Genomic DNA, 12219 nt, shown 5'->3' on the forward strand with positions numbered 1-12219 from the left:
GCCTTTTTGGTTTTTTTTTGAGATGGAGTCTCGCTGTGTCACCCAGGCTGGAGTGCAGTGGCAGGATCTCGGCTCGCTGCAAGACCCGCCTCCCGGGTTCACGCCATTCTCCTGCCTCAGCCTCCGGAGTAGCTGGGACTACAGGCGCCTGCCACTATGCCCAGCTATTTTTTTGTATTTTTAGTAGAGACAGGGTTTCACCATTTTAGCCAGGATGGTCTCGATCTCCTGAGATTGTGATCCGCCCGCCTTGGCCTCCCAAAGTGCTGGGATTACAGGTGTGAGCCACTTTGCTGGGCCTCTTGTTGGGTTTTAACAACCCTGTGTCCTCCCTTCCTCTCCCCAGCATTCTTCCACAGCTTCGCCCACTTGCAAAGGTGGACATCTTGTTGTATAAAATGGAAGAAAGTAGAAATTGTGAAGATTAGACCGACCTTCCTTCCTTCCTTCCTTCCTTCCCTCCTCCTCCTTCCCTTTCTCCCTCCCTCCCTCTTTCTTTCTTGTTTGCAAAGGTTAGGATTCTCTCTGGGTTTTCTAGAAAGCCAGTGTCACTGAGCAATGGGCTCACACTAGTTACACATAGAAGCCAATACTATAGCACCAGCTTTTGTGAAAAGGAAAAGCTTTATTGCAAGGTTGACTGGCAAGGAGACAGGAGGCAGCACTGAAATTCATCTCCCCAAGCTGGGGTCTGGAGGCAGGTTTTATAGGCAAAGAGCAACTATGAGGGAGATAGGAAACTGCAACAGGCATGACTGGACTGGGTCATGCACAGAGGTGGTGCTAGATTCTTGGGTTTTCAGTTTATACCGCAACAAAACAGGGCATCCTCGCTTCTTAATTGGACCCCGTTCCTCAATGGACCGCATGAGGTTCTGCACGTGATTGTCTTTTTCATTCTGGCTGGCTCTGGCATCACCAATCAGGCATGCTTGGTTTATCTGGGCATTTTCAAGTTATGTGACTTGCAACCCTGGGGTCCTTTGCAAATGAAAAACAGCTCATCTTTTTGTTTCATTTTGTTACTGACAAAATGGAACCAGGTTGAACTGGTTCTACAGTGGCACAAGGATACATGCCCCACTCAGTGCCCGGCAGTGCTGGACAATGAGATAGAGGCAGCAGAGGGAGTGAGTGCTGGCACTTTCACCTTTTGCTGGCACTTTCACCTTCCACAGAAGGACAGAATTTTTTTTGAGATGGAGTCGCGCTCTGTTTGTCACCAGGCTGCAGTGCAGTGGCAAAATCTCAGCTCACTGCAACCTCTGCCTCCTGGGTTAAAGCTATTCTCCTGCCTCAGCCTTCCGAGTAGCTGGGATTACAGGTGCCCACCACCACTCCCAGCTAATTTTTATATTTTTAGTAGAGATGGGGTTTTACCATGTTGGCGGATGGTCTTGATCTCTTGACCTCGTGATCCACCTGCCTCGGCCTCCCAAAGTGCTGGGTTTACAGGCTTGAGCCACCGCACCGGGCCAGGACAGAATTTTAACTGGTAGCTTTTCCGAAGCTCTGGCTCAGTAAAGACTAATAGGAGTAACTGCTACTAGTAGTGACTAGTTGGGGAAAATCTTGATGGATCTCTGCTTGTGTGCAACCCCTAAAACAAAAATGTACCCAAGCCTGGTGCCAGCTGTTGCAGATGCTTGGGACAGTGGGAAAACAGAGCAATTTGGAGCCATCTGTAAAACGTCCATCTTCAGGAGTACACGTGGTTGCATCAAAGAGCTGGGCCCCGAGCTTGTGGAACTGAAGGGCCCAGGAAAGAGCCCTGGCCTTTTCAGCAGACAAAGCAGAGGACAGAGAATACGCTGAGTAGTCGAATGGTTGGCCCCAAGCAGCAGCAGTGCTTTCCAGGCAGGTGGACTGGCCATTGTGGGCAGGACAGAGCCCTCAAACCTGGACGGCTTGTGCAGCAGCATGCCTGTCGCTCCTGGCACAGGCAGGTGGAGCACCTCTCCTTCCACAATTCCATGCTGGGCGCCACCGCTCAGCATAAAACCAGCTTTCTCCTGTGCTGCCAAGCCCCTGCCAGTCCTCCTCTGGCCCAGATCTCTGCCTTTGAGAAGCTCTGGGCCCTTGGTGGAGTTGCTCTCTGCCTTTGAGAAGCTCTGGGCCCTCTTGTCTGTGCTGCCCGACTTGGCCCATGGCTCCATGATTGCATTCAAGGACCCTAGACGTCCACGCTGACCCCACCAGCCCAAACGCACCCCTAGGCCATGGACAACCAGAAGGCAGGCTGGTCCATTATCTCTATTCCCATCTTGCCAACACTGGTCTGATTAGCAAACGAGGGAACACAGGAGAAAGGACACTTTGGCTGAGCAGTGCAGCGCCCGTGCAGTAGAAAGGCACACTTTCTGATAGCACCAGCCTGGCCAGAAAGAAATCAAGTCTCCCCACTTCCCATTCAGGAACTCATGAATTCACCCGCTTACCTTAAATGACTTATAGGTGACTGAAATCAATTTAATGTTTAAAATAGCTTCAATAGACCAGACACAGTGGCTCATGCCTGTAATCCCAGCATTTTGGGAGGCAGAGGTGGGCGGATCACGAGGTCAGGAGATCAAGACCATCCTGCCTAACACGGTGAAACTCCATCTCTACTAAATATATAAAAACTTAGCCAGGCATGGTGGTGGGCACCTGTAGTCCCAGCCACTCGGGAGGCTGAGGCAGGAGAATGGCGTGAACCCAGGAGGCGGAGCTTGCAGTGAGCTGAGATCGCACCACTGCACTCCAGCCTGGGGGACAAGGCGAGACTCTGCCTCAGAAAAGAAAAAAAAATAAAAAATCAAAGGCAATACATTCTTTGTCACTTCCAAATGATTTTCTTTACTATATATTACTATTATTTATGCTTTTGGAGTTATTTGCATCGATCATATCTGTAGGGTGGAAATACTATTAATGGTGTGTTAATGCACATGTCTTTCCAACTTCATGTTCAGTGACGTCATCCTAGTAGCTTGAAACCCACCATGGGCATATTTACACCCCAGCAAGTGGCAGGTGTACAAATCAAAGTCTTAATTTTTTTTTTCCAGTTGTAAAACATTGTTTAAAAAAATCTTGGCCAGGTGCAGTGGCTCACACCTGGAATCCCAGCACCTTGGGAGGCCGAGGAGGGCGGATCACGAGGTCAGGAGATCAAGACCATCCTGGCTAACATGGTGAAGCCCCATCTCTACTAAAAATACAGAAAATTAGCTAGGCATGGTGGCACGCGCCTGTAGTCCCAGCTACTCCGGAGGCTGAGGCAGGAGAATCGCATGAACCCTGGAAGCAGAGGTTGCAGTGAGCTGAGATCACGCCACTACATTCCAGCCTGGATGGCAGAACGAGACTCCATCTCAAAATAATAATAATAATAATATTTAGCCAAATTAACTTTACAAGAGTTTAATTGAGCAAAGAATGATTCGCAAATCAGGCAACCTCCAGAGTCAGAGGGGACTCAGAGACTCCAGTGCAGCTACATGGTAGAATATTTATGAACAGATAAAGGAAAGTGACGTACAGAAAACAGAAGTGAGGTACAGAAACAGCTGGATTGGTGACAGCTCGGCGTTTGCTGTATTTGAACACGGTTTGTATAATTGGCAATCTTTTTTTAGAAATGGAGTCTCACTGTGTCACCCAGGCTGGAGTGCAATGGAGCAATCTCGGCTCACTGCAACCTCTGCCTCTCAGGTTCAAGCAATTCTTCTGCCTCGGCCTCCCTAGTAGCTACGATTACAGGCGCCTGCCACCCACCCCGCTAATTTTTTGTATTTTTAGTAGAGACAGGGTTTTGCCATATTGGTCAGGCTGGTCTTGAACTCCTGACCTCAAGTTATGCACCCACCTCGGCCTCCCAAGGTGCTGGGATTATAGGTGTGAGCCACTGCACCTGGCCAATTGGCAACCTTCGATTGGCCAAAACTCAGTGACCAGCGCAAGAGTAGGCTACAGTCTGTATATAACTCCATTTAGGCTCTAGTTCACATAATGTACAGAGAAACCTTCAGGCCAAACTCAAAATATGTAAGTAGCAGCTTTAGGCTAAACTTGATTGAACAATATGTACTGGTGCCTGTTGGCCATTTCCTACTGGTCAGAGTGGTCATGACTGCTTTCTAGATGCAAGGGAGGTCCTCTGTGGGAGGACAGCACTGTGTGAGAGCACGTGAATGGAATACATACATCATGGCAGCCCTCTCTGGGAGACACAGCCTGCCACAGGGATAGTGGAAGAATTGTAGTGAAGATTAGATGTAATTTACGGAGAGTGTTTCACCTAGTACAGAGGATATGAATTCTTCAATAAATGGCAGCTAGTATTATTACATACCTGCTGGGCCTAATATTTGTCCCCTCCCCAGTTCATATGCTGACACCTAATTGCAAAGTCCTAGTAAAAGGAAGTGGGGCCTTTGGAAGGTAATAAGGTTGGGAGGGCTCTGTTCCTGTGCTCTCGTGAGTGGGATTAGTGCCCTTAAAAAAGAGGCTCCAGAGAGCCGCCTGCCCGTTCTGCCATGCAAGGTCACAACAAGAAGGCTCCACCTTTGAAGCAGAGAATGGGCCCTCATCAGATGCCGAATCTGCTGGTGTCTTGATCTTGGAGTTTCCAGCCTCCCGAATTTTAAGAAATAACATTTCTATTGTTCATATATTACCCAGTCTAAGGTATTTTGTTACAGCAGCCTGAACAAACTGAAAAATGCCTATGTATCTTTACTCAGTGTGGCAGGAAAACTCTGGAAGGGGGGATTCCATGTGCCTGTTGGCATCACAAAATGGTACTTGCTATTGATATGGAAGTGGGGAAGGGAAGTGCTGGGAAGGGAAGGGTGTGGTCCCTTTAAATGATACGAAAAGGAAGTGCTGGGTAGAAGAAGGCATGGTCCCTGGCCAGGACTCTACTCTCAGGCCTGTGCCCATGGACCTAGGTGAGGACAGGCATTTTTTGTTTTCCTGCCCAAATGTTGCATTTCCCAAGACCACCCTGGCCTGCCATGCCCCCATCCTGTGCCTGCAAAAATCCGGAGACCCTAGCAGGCAGACATACCAGCAGCTGGACGTCAAGAGGAACCCATCTGCAGAGGAACACACAGGCGGCTGGACGTCCAGAGGAACTCACTGACAGGCACTGCCGTACTGGCAGGCCACCGACCGGCAGAATAACGTGGAGTTTGGCTGAGGCGGTCAGTGGAGAGCCCAGGCACTTCAGAGGAAAACCAATCCACTTTCTGGCTCCCCCATCAGTTGAAAGCTACTTTCACTCAAGAAAACCTTGCATTCATTCTCCAAGCCCACGTGTGACCCGAATCTTCCAGTACACCAAGGCAAGAACCCAGGATACAGAAAGCTCTCTGTCCTTGCAATAAGGCAAGGGTCTAATTGAGCTAACACAAGTCGCCTATGGATGGCTAAACTACAAGAGCACTCTGTGACATACGCCCACTGGGGCTTCAGCTGTAAACATTCACTCCTAAGCACTGCAGCGCCACGGTCTGCCCATCTGTATGCTCCCCTAGAGGTTTGAGCAGTGGGACACTGAAGAAGCAAGCCACTCCTCCGTCACATGCCCTGCGAGGGGGAAAAGGGAACTGTTCCTGTTTCACAATCATCTGAATGTTTGTGCCTTCCAGCTCCCAAATTCATGTTGAAACCCTAACTCCTAAAGTAGGGATATTAAGAGGTGGGGCTTCTGGGAGGTGATTAGGTCTTGAGGATGGAGCCTCATGAATGGGATTAGTGCCCCTAGAAAAGAGACCCCAAAGAGCTCCCTCGGCCCTTCCACCACTGAGGATGCAGCAAGAAAGTACCATCTATGAACCAGAAAGCATGCCCTCACCAGTTACCAAATCTGCTGGTACCTTGATCTTGGACTTCCAGCCTCCAGGACCGTGAGCAACACATTTCTGTTGTCTATAAGCCACCCAGGCTATGGTATTTTGTTACAACAGCCTGAAGGGACAAAGACAGTAAACCACTGGAAGAAAAAGTCTGAGTCTTATTCATTTGTATCCCCAAAGCCTAGCATACAAGCTATGTACAATAAATTTCTGTTGAATGAGAAATCTTCTGTACCTCTCAAAGTTCATCTGAAGCAGCTGATAAAGATCTCAGGTTGTTTACAAAGCTGGAGATATTGGGGCACACCAACCTACAATCATTCCAGCTGCAGACGTCTCCGGGATTATCTTGTGGGTATTCCATCCATGCGAAGGCATCATCTCAGCCAGATCGGCAGGTGGATAATGCTTTTCCTGAGCACGTGTCTGTCTTTATACATAAAAGCAAATAATAAAGCCTAAAGTAAACATCTTTTAAAGACTTAACTATGCCTGCTTTTGGATAATTGACCAACTTTTCTGGTCTCCCATGGCCAAGTTTGGGGATAAGGATGCTAAGAACCCTCTTCATGGACCCCATCTACTTCCAGGCCCTCCTGCCTCCATGCTCCCACTCTTGGCTTCAGCCCTGACAACACTGCACAGTCCCATCTCTCCCCCATGTCCTTACCTGCTGGCACGTCCTTTCCCAGCTTGGGATGTGCTTTCTCCCACCCCACTGTGTTGAGCTAACTTCTAGTCTCCCGTTGACTTTTTTTTTTTTTTTTTTTGAGACAGTCTCCCTCTGTTGCCACCCAGGCTGGAGGGCAGTGGCATGATCTCCTGCTCACTGCAACCTCTACCTCCCGGGTTCAAACAATTCTCCTGCCTCAGCCTCACGAGTAGCTGGGACTACAGGCATGTACCACCACATCCAGCCAGTTTTTGTATTTTTAGTATAGACAGGGTTTCACCGTGTTGACCAGGCTGGTCTGGAACTCCTGACCTCAAGTGATCCACCCACCTTGTGATTACAGGTGTGAGCCCAAAGTGCTGTGATTACAGGTGTAAGCCACCAAGCCCGGCCCCTGCTGTTGACATTTGACTGCGGCTTCCCTTCTCCTGCTCCAGGCTGATGTCCATGTCCACCTCCTGGGCTCCCACTGACTTGCATTGACCCGCAGATTCACCTGCACAGTGATTTACAGACTCACCTGCACACAAGAGGACATCAGATGCCTTGCTTGCTGCATGAGGAGAATCACACAGGAGCCCAGGAGGACAGCGGCTCCAGGGCCTGGCGTCCTTCCTGTGGTTCTAGTTGAGTATCTTGGGCTGGCCTCTCATGGTGATAGAGAAGCCTGTAGCAGTTCTGGCCTTCCCACCCTCACAACAATGGCCAGGGGCCATAGAAGATGTGTGCTGTCCCTGATCACACAATCAAGGTGAGGAAAATATCCCCAGAGGCCACTACAGCAGACTTACCTCTGTCTTATTGTTCAATCTAGCACACGAGGGGCTGAGTGAGCCCCAAACCCCAAGCCACAGAACCACAAGTTCCTGAACAAAACTGGGTTATCTTAGGAAGGAAGGAAGCGATGGCTATGGGACAGGCCACTGGTGGCCGCTCCACAGAGCCTTGGGGACAGTGGAGCCGGGCAGGGTGTGGGTCCAGATAGTAATGGTAGGAGAGCTTGTCTCAGGCCTCGGTGCAGCCCACCCAAACAAGGCCCAAGGCTGGCAAGAAGCAGGACTTGAAAGAAGGTCCTACAGGGTGGGGCCAGAGCTTCTTAAATCCCCCCAGGAAAAGACAGATTTATTTCCTACTGGCTCAGCACGTTGGGGGAAAATCATTAATTTTCAGGAAAAGGTTCCCTGTCCCCCTCACAGGGCGTGTGATGAGGGTATGGCTTGCTTCTTCAGTGTCCCACTGCTCAAACCCCTACCTAGGGGAGCATACAGATGGACAGGTTGTGGGGCTCCGACCCCACAGCAGCCTCTAGGGGTGAATGTTTACAGCTCCTGAAGCCCCCGTGGGCATGTGTTACAGGGAGCTCTTTTAGTTCAACCCTCCACAGGCGGCTTGTGTTAGTCAGCTCAATTAGACTCCCTTCGTGATCACAAGGACAGAGGGCTTTCTGTATCCCGGAGTTTCTTGCCTTGGTGTACCGGAAGAATTCGATCATGGGTAGGCTTTTCTCTCTCCCTTCCTCTGTCTCTCCAGCTTTCTCTCTTTCCATTTTTCTCTTTCTCCCTCCTCCCCCTTCCTCTATCACCCCTTCTTTCCCACCCTTCCGCCACCAACCTTTCTCTCTCTCTCCTTCCCTCCCTCTCTGTCTATCCCCTACTTTATCTTCCAGTCCAAACACTGCACAGGCTGCCAAATATTAACATGGAAGGAATGTTATGCTAACTCTTTTCAATGTTGGGAATTCATTAGACTCAGACCCTTTTAGATCTTTCTCTCAAACTTTGAGTTTTTAAAAATATCTTTCCCCTCCCTCCCCCGCCTCCACAGATGAGGTCAGGAAGTGGCTAAGAAGAGAGCCACAAGGATTAACATTCAGTGCTCAATTTCTGAAGGAAACAGGGAGTGAAGGGCCAGGGAAGAAAACAGGGCTGCCGGGAACATGCTCTTGGCTGTTTGAAAAGATCCAGCGCAGCTTGAACTTCAAAAATAACTCCATTCACTATGGTTGCAGTTGGGCTTGGGGAATTTCCCACAATCAAAAGCAGCTGCTTCATCTCATTTAGCCATTAGGCTGAGCTCCACAGGCTCGCTGCAGTATCTTGAGCCTGCAAGGCCCTGCTTAGAGTGGCTGCGTTTTCCAGCATACAGTAGACCAGCGAGTGTTTACGTTTGTGTTTGGAATGCTCATGAGTCCTTTGGGGCAAAGCCTGAGTCATTAATCAGAGCTTTCTATGAACGTATTGCTGCCCAAGCCTCTGTGAATGTGGACACAGCCTTGTCCCCTGAGTGACGCTGAAAGAGAGTGAAGCACGCATGCTCCATAGGACTGCCAAGGCCACCCCTCTCATTCACTTTTCCATTCAGCGCTGAGACTAAATTTAAGTCGTTTTTATTTTGTTGTGAAAAGAGCATGTAGACAAAAATTCAAATGTTACTGAACGGATATCAGGTGAGAGACATAACTTCCCCTCTCTCGTACTCATATTTCCAGTCCATCCTCTCTGAGCTTACACCTTCTGATTGTACCAGGCATAATTCTAGAATGTCTGAGCATACGCAAATGAGTGTGCATGATATACATGATGTATATATTTAATATGTATGTGCATGTATGTAAATGTGAGCATATACATATGTACATCCATAATACAGATATGCATTCAGAAATATACATACATATTACACATATATAGTGCAGCTTTGAGCCAAGCTGAGCCCTGAGGCTCTTCTGAGGGGGAGGCCTTGGCACTGTTTCTGACTGTTCCTCAGCATTTAGACTAATTGGAGTCTCCTCCCGTATCTAGAGAAGACATAATGCTCCTCTGAAGCATAGGAGGAAAAGGGTGACCCCAAAGTCAGGTCTGTGACATGGGCTGGCCCCTGGCTGATGGTCTCATGCTTCTCCTGCTGAGCTCCTCCAGACTTTGGAGACATGGTGGTTTGACCCCAGAGTGAGACTCTGTGAGGCCGAATGGGCAATGGAGTCGGGGAAGCCACAGGCAGAGGTGTTCCTCCTTAAACCTAGGACTATCCCGATAGCTTGGTCCCCTGGCCACTCCCAGCTGGTTCCTTCTAGGGATGCAAACACAATTGGCCAAAATTCTCTTGGAAATGAACTTCTCTCTGCCTTTTGAATTTGCAGCTGCTGCACCCAGAAGCCAGCCAGGTGCATGAGGTGGTGCAGAGTGAGAAAGTGGGGCTGCGGCTGGAGGGGAGGAAAGGCAGAGCACCTCCCAGCACTCATCATTTTCCAGGCACTGAGCTAGAGTTCCCAAATAAGTGATGCTTTTCTCTGGAACGCAAATTGTGGTGATAAAATGAAACTCCCTGTAAATGCCTCAGGGGCTTTTCTTGCACTCATTTTCAGTAAGCTGCTGTTTTTCCCCAATTTAAAAATAAACATGCTTATGATGGACCATTTGGGATACCCAAAGAGAAGGAAGAAAGAAAAGATTTCTCCCTTGTCTCACCACCCACAGACAAGTATGTAGGCTTGGGGAGATTTTCTTTGCTCAGGTTTCAGATCATGGCGCTTACCTTTTTTTTTTTGAGATAGAGTTTTGCTCATGTTGCCAGGCTGGAGTGCAGTGGCGCGCTCTCGGCTCACTGCAACATCTACCTCCTGGGTTCAAGTGATTCTCCTGCCTCAGCCTCCCAAGTAGCTGAGACTACAGGTGAGCACCACCATGCCCAGCTAATTTTTGTATTTTTTTGTTTGTTTTAGTAGAGACGGGATTTCACCAGGATGGTCTCGATCTCTTGACCTCATAATCTACCCGCCTTGGCTTCCCAAAGTGCTGGGATTGCAGGCATGAGCCACGGCACCCGGCCCCTGGCCCTTATTTTTTTTTGCTTTTTGTTTTGTTTTGTTTTGTTTTTTGGGGGATGGAGTCTTGCTCTGTTGCCCAGGCTGGAGTGCAGTGGCATTATCTCGGCTCACTGCAGCCTCTGCTTCCTGGGTTCACGCCATTCTCCTGCTTCAGCCTCCTGAGTACCTGGGACTACAGATGCCCGCCACCGCACCCGCCTAATTTTTTGTATTTTTAGTAGAGACGGGGTTTCACTGTATTAGCCAGGATGGTCTCGATCTCCTGACCTCGTGATCCGCCTGCCTCGCCTCCCAAAGTGCTAGAATGACAGGCGTGAGCCACTGCAACCGGCCCCTAGCCCTTATGTATTTTTAAGGTTCACTTGAATATGCACTTACAGGAACCCCTGCAAGATGATACAGTTCTCACTCTTCACCTTCACTGGTATTTGCAATCATCATCTTAAAGTTCAAACAGGAAAGTTTGTGCTAAGTCTTACTAGCTCGAGGGGTTTCATTGACAATTATACAGAGATCTTCACAGACTGCATTTGAAAGGGGGCCACAAATTGCAAATACTAAATTGTGGCATTTAATTTCCCATGACCCCTGCAGCCTGGCAGCCTTCGTCTCTAGGCTGAGCTGGGAGACCCCTGTCAGGAGAAAGAGGCTTGGTGCAGAGAGAGGGCTTCCTGACTCCTTTCAGCTGGAGATATGGTCCTTTCTCCTTTTCCAAATCTCTCAGGGTTTCTGCTCTGGTCAGAGAAGGATCTGACCCAAAGGAAGGAGGGGAGGCCACCCCTTCTGGTCCTGGGGGAAGAAGAACGAGAGAGGACCAGGGGTGGGAGTGGGAGGCGTGGGCTGAAAGACACTTGCCCCCTCCCATCTCGGTTCACTGAGGCCCTGCTGACCAAGGGCACTGCACTGGGCAACAGGATCGGGCCAGGAGGATGCAGAGACATACAGCACTGGGACTCCTGCTGCGCACAGAGAATCAACTGCCAGGCGTATGCCCAGAGATGCAGTGACGGCAGAGAGAGAAAGGATTTCCACACACCCAGGTATTTGAAGAAGTGATGTTTGCCCTCTTCCATCCTTCTTGGAAGAGCTGGATCTAGAACATAGGTGGGGAGGAGGGGTTTCAGAAGTGCAGCCTGCCCCTGTGCCCCCAAGTCCAAGGTCCCTAGGCAAGCATGGAGCCACAGTCCTTCCCCTTTACCCTGACCCCTCACCATTCTTCAAGCCACCAGTCATCTGCATGGAGACAGAGGAAAGATTTCACTGAGTTTGAGATCAACATTTGAATAGCTGAAAGTGGCTGGAAAGAGGATAGAATACCCCCAAACATTGCCAGAGGTGCAAAAGGGAGGGTGGAAAAGCAAGATAGGAAGCAGTGATTGAAAGGAAGCCTTCAAAATACAATTCCTCTTTACACTCCACTGAGTCATGACAGCACTGTGTTAAGACTGAGGGCCCCATGGGTTTGAATCCTTGCTCTATTGTGCTCCAGTCAAGGGACATGGGCAAGTTACCCACTCTCTTCAGCAAACACCCAGGGCCCCACATTCCATATGGCCATATTAATATCCACATTTTATCAGTGCCATAATAATTAAATGCGATACTGAAGGGCACAAGGCCCACACACAATACTGCATTTCACTGAAACTAGGCCGTGCTATTGGAAAAATGCCTCCTAATTTTAGAGGTGTTCAAATGTGAAAAATTAGTGTGTCTTTGAAATCCATGAAATACAGCAAGAGTTTGGTATGTTTGAGGCACGTGGTCAGTATTTCACTCCACACAGTCTCTTTTTGTTCTAAAAAAACTAGTTGTAGTAGATTTAAGTGGTGGCTTTAAATGCAGGCCCATGACCTTTTTTTTTTTTTTTTTTTTTT

The 12219-nt window shown here is 49.0% G+C and overlaps 1 long non-coding RNA gene across 1 annotated transcript in view; it reads left to right on the forward strand.

The window, feature by feature from the left end:
* Window positions 1-6865: 6865 nt before the first annotated feature.
* LOC108527351 (uncharacterized) overlaps window positions 6866-12219 on the forward strand; it is a 7393-nt gene continuing 2039 nt past the window's right edge. Inside the window, exons 1-2 of the long non-coding RNA XR_001884778.1 lie at window positions 6866-7267; window positions 11257-11382. This is a non-coding gene — a long non-coding RNA (uncharacterized LOC108527351). The remainder of the gene's footprint in view (window positions 7268-11256; window positions 11383-12219) is intronic.

The sequence above is a fragment of the Rhinopithecus bieti genome, unplaced genomic scaffold (assembly GCF_001698545.2).
Source record: "Rhinopithecus bieti isolate Rb0 unplaced genomic scaffold, ASM169854v2 scaffold_3527, whole genome shotgun sequence".
NCBI classification, from domain to species: Eukaryota; Metazoa; Chordata; class Mammalia; order Primates; family Cercopithecidae; genus Rhinopithecus; species Rhinopithecus bieti.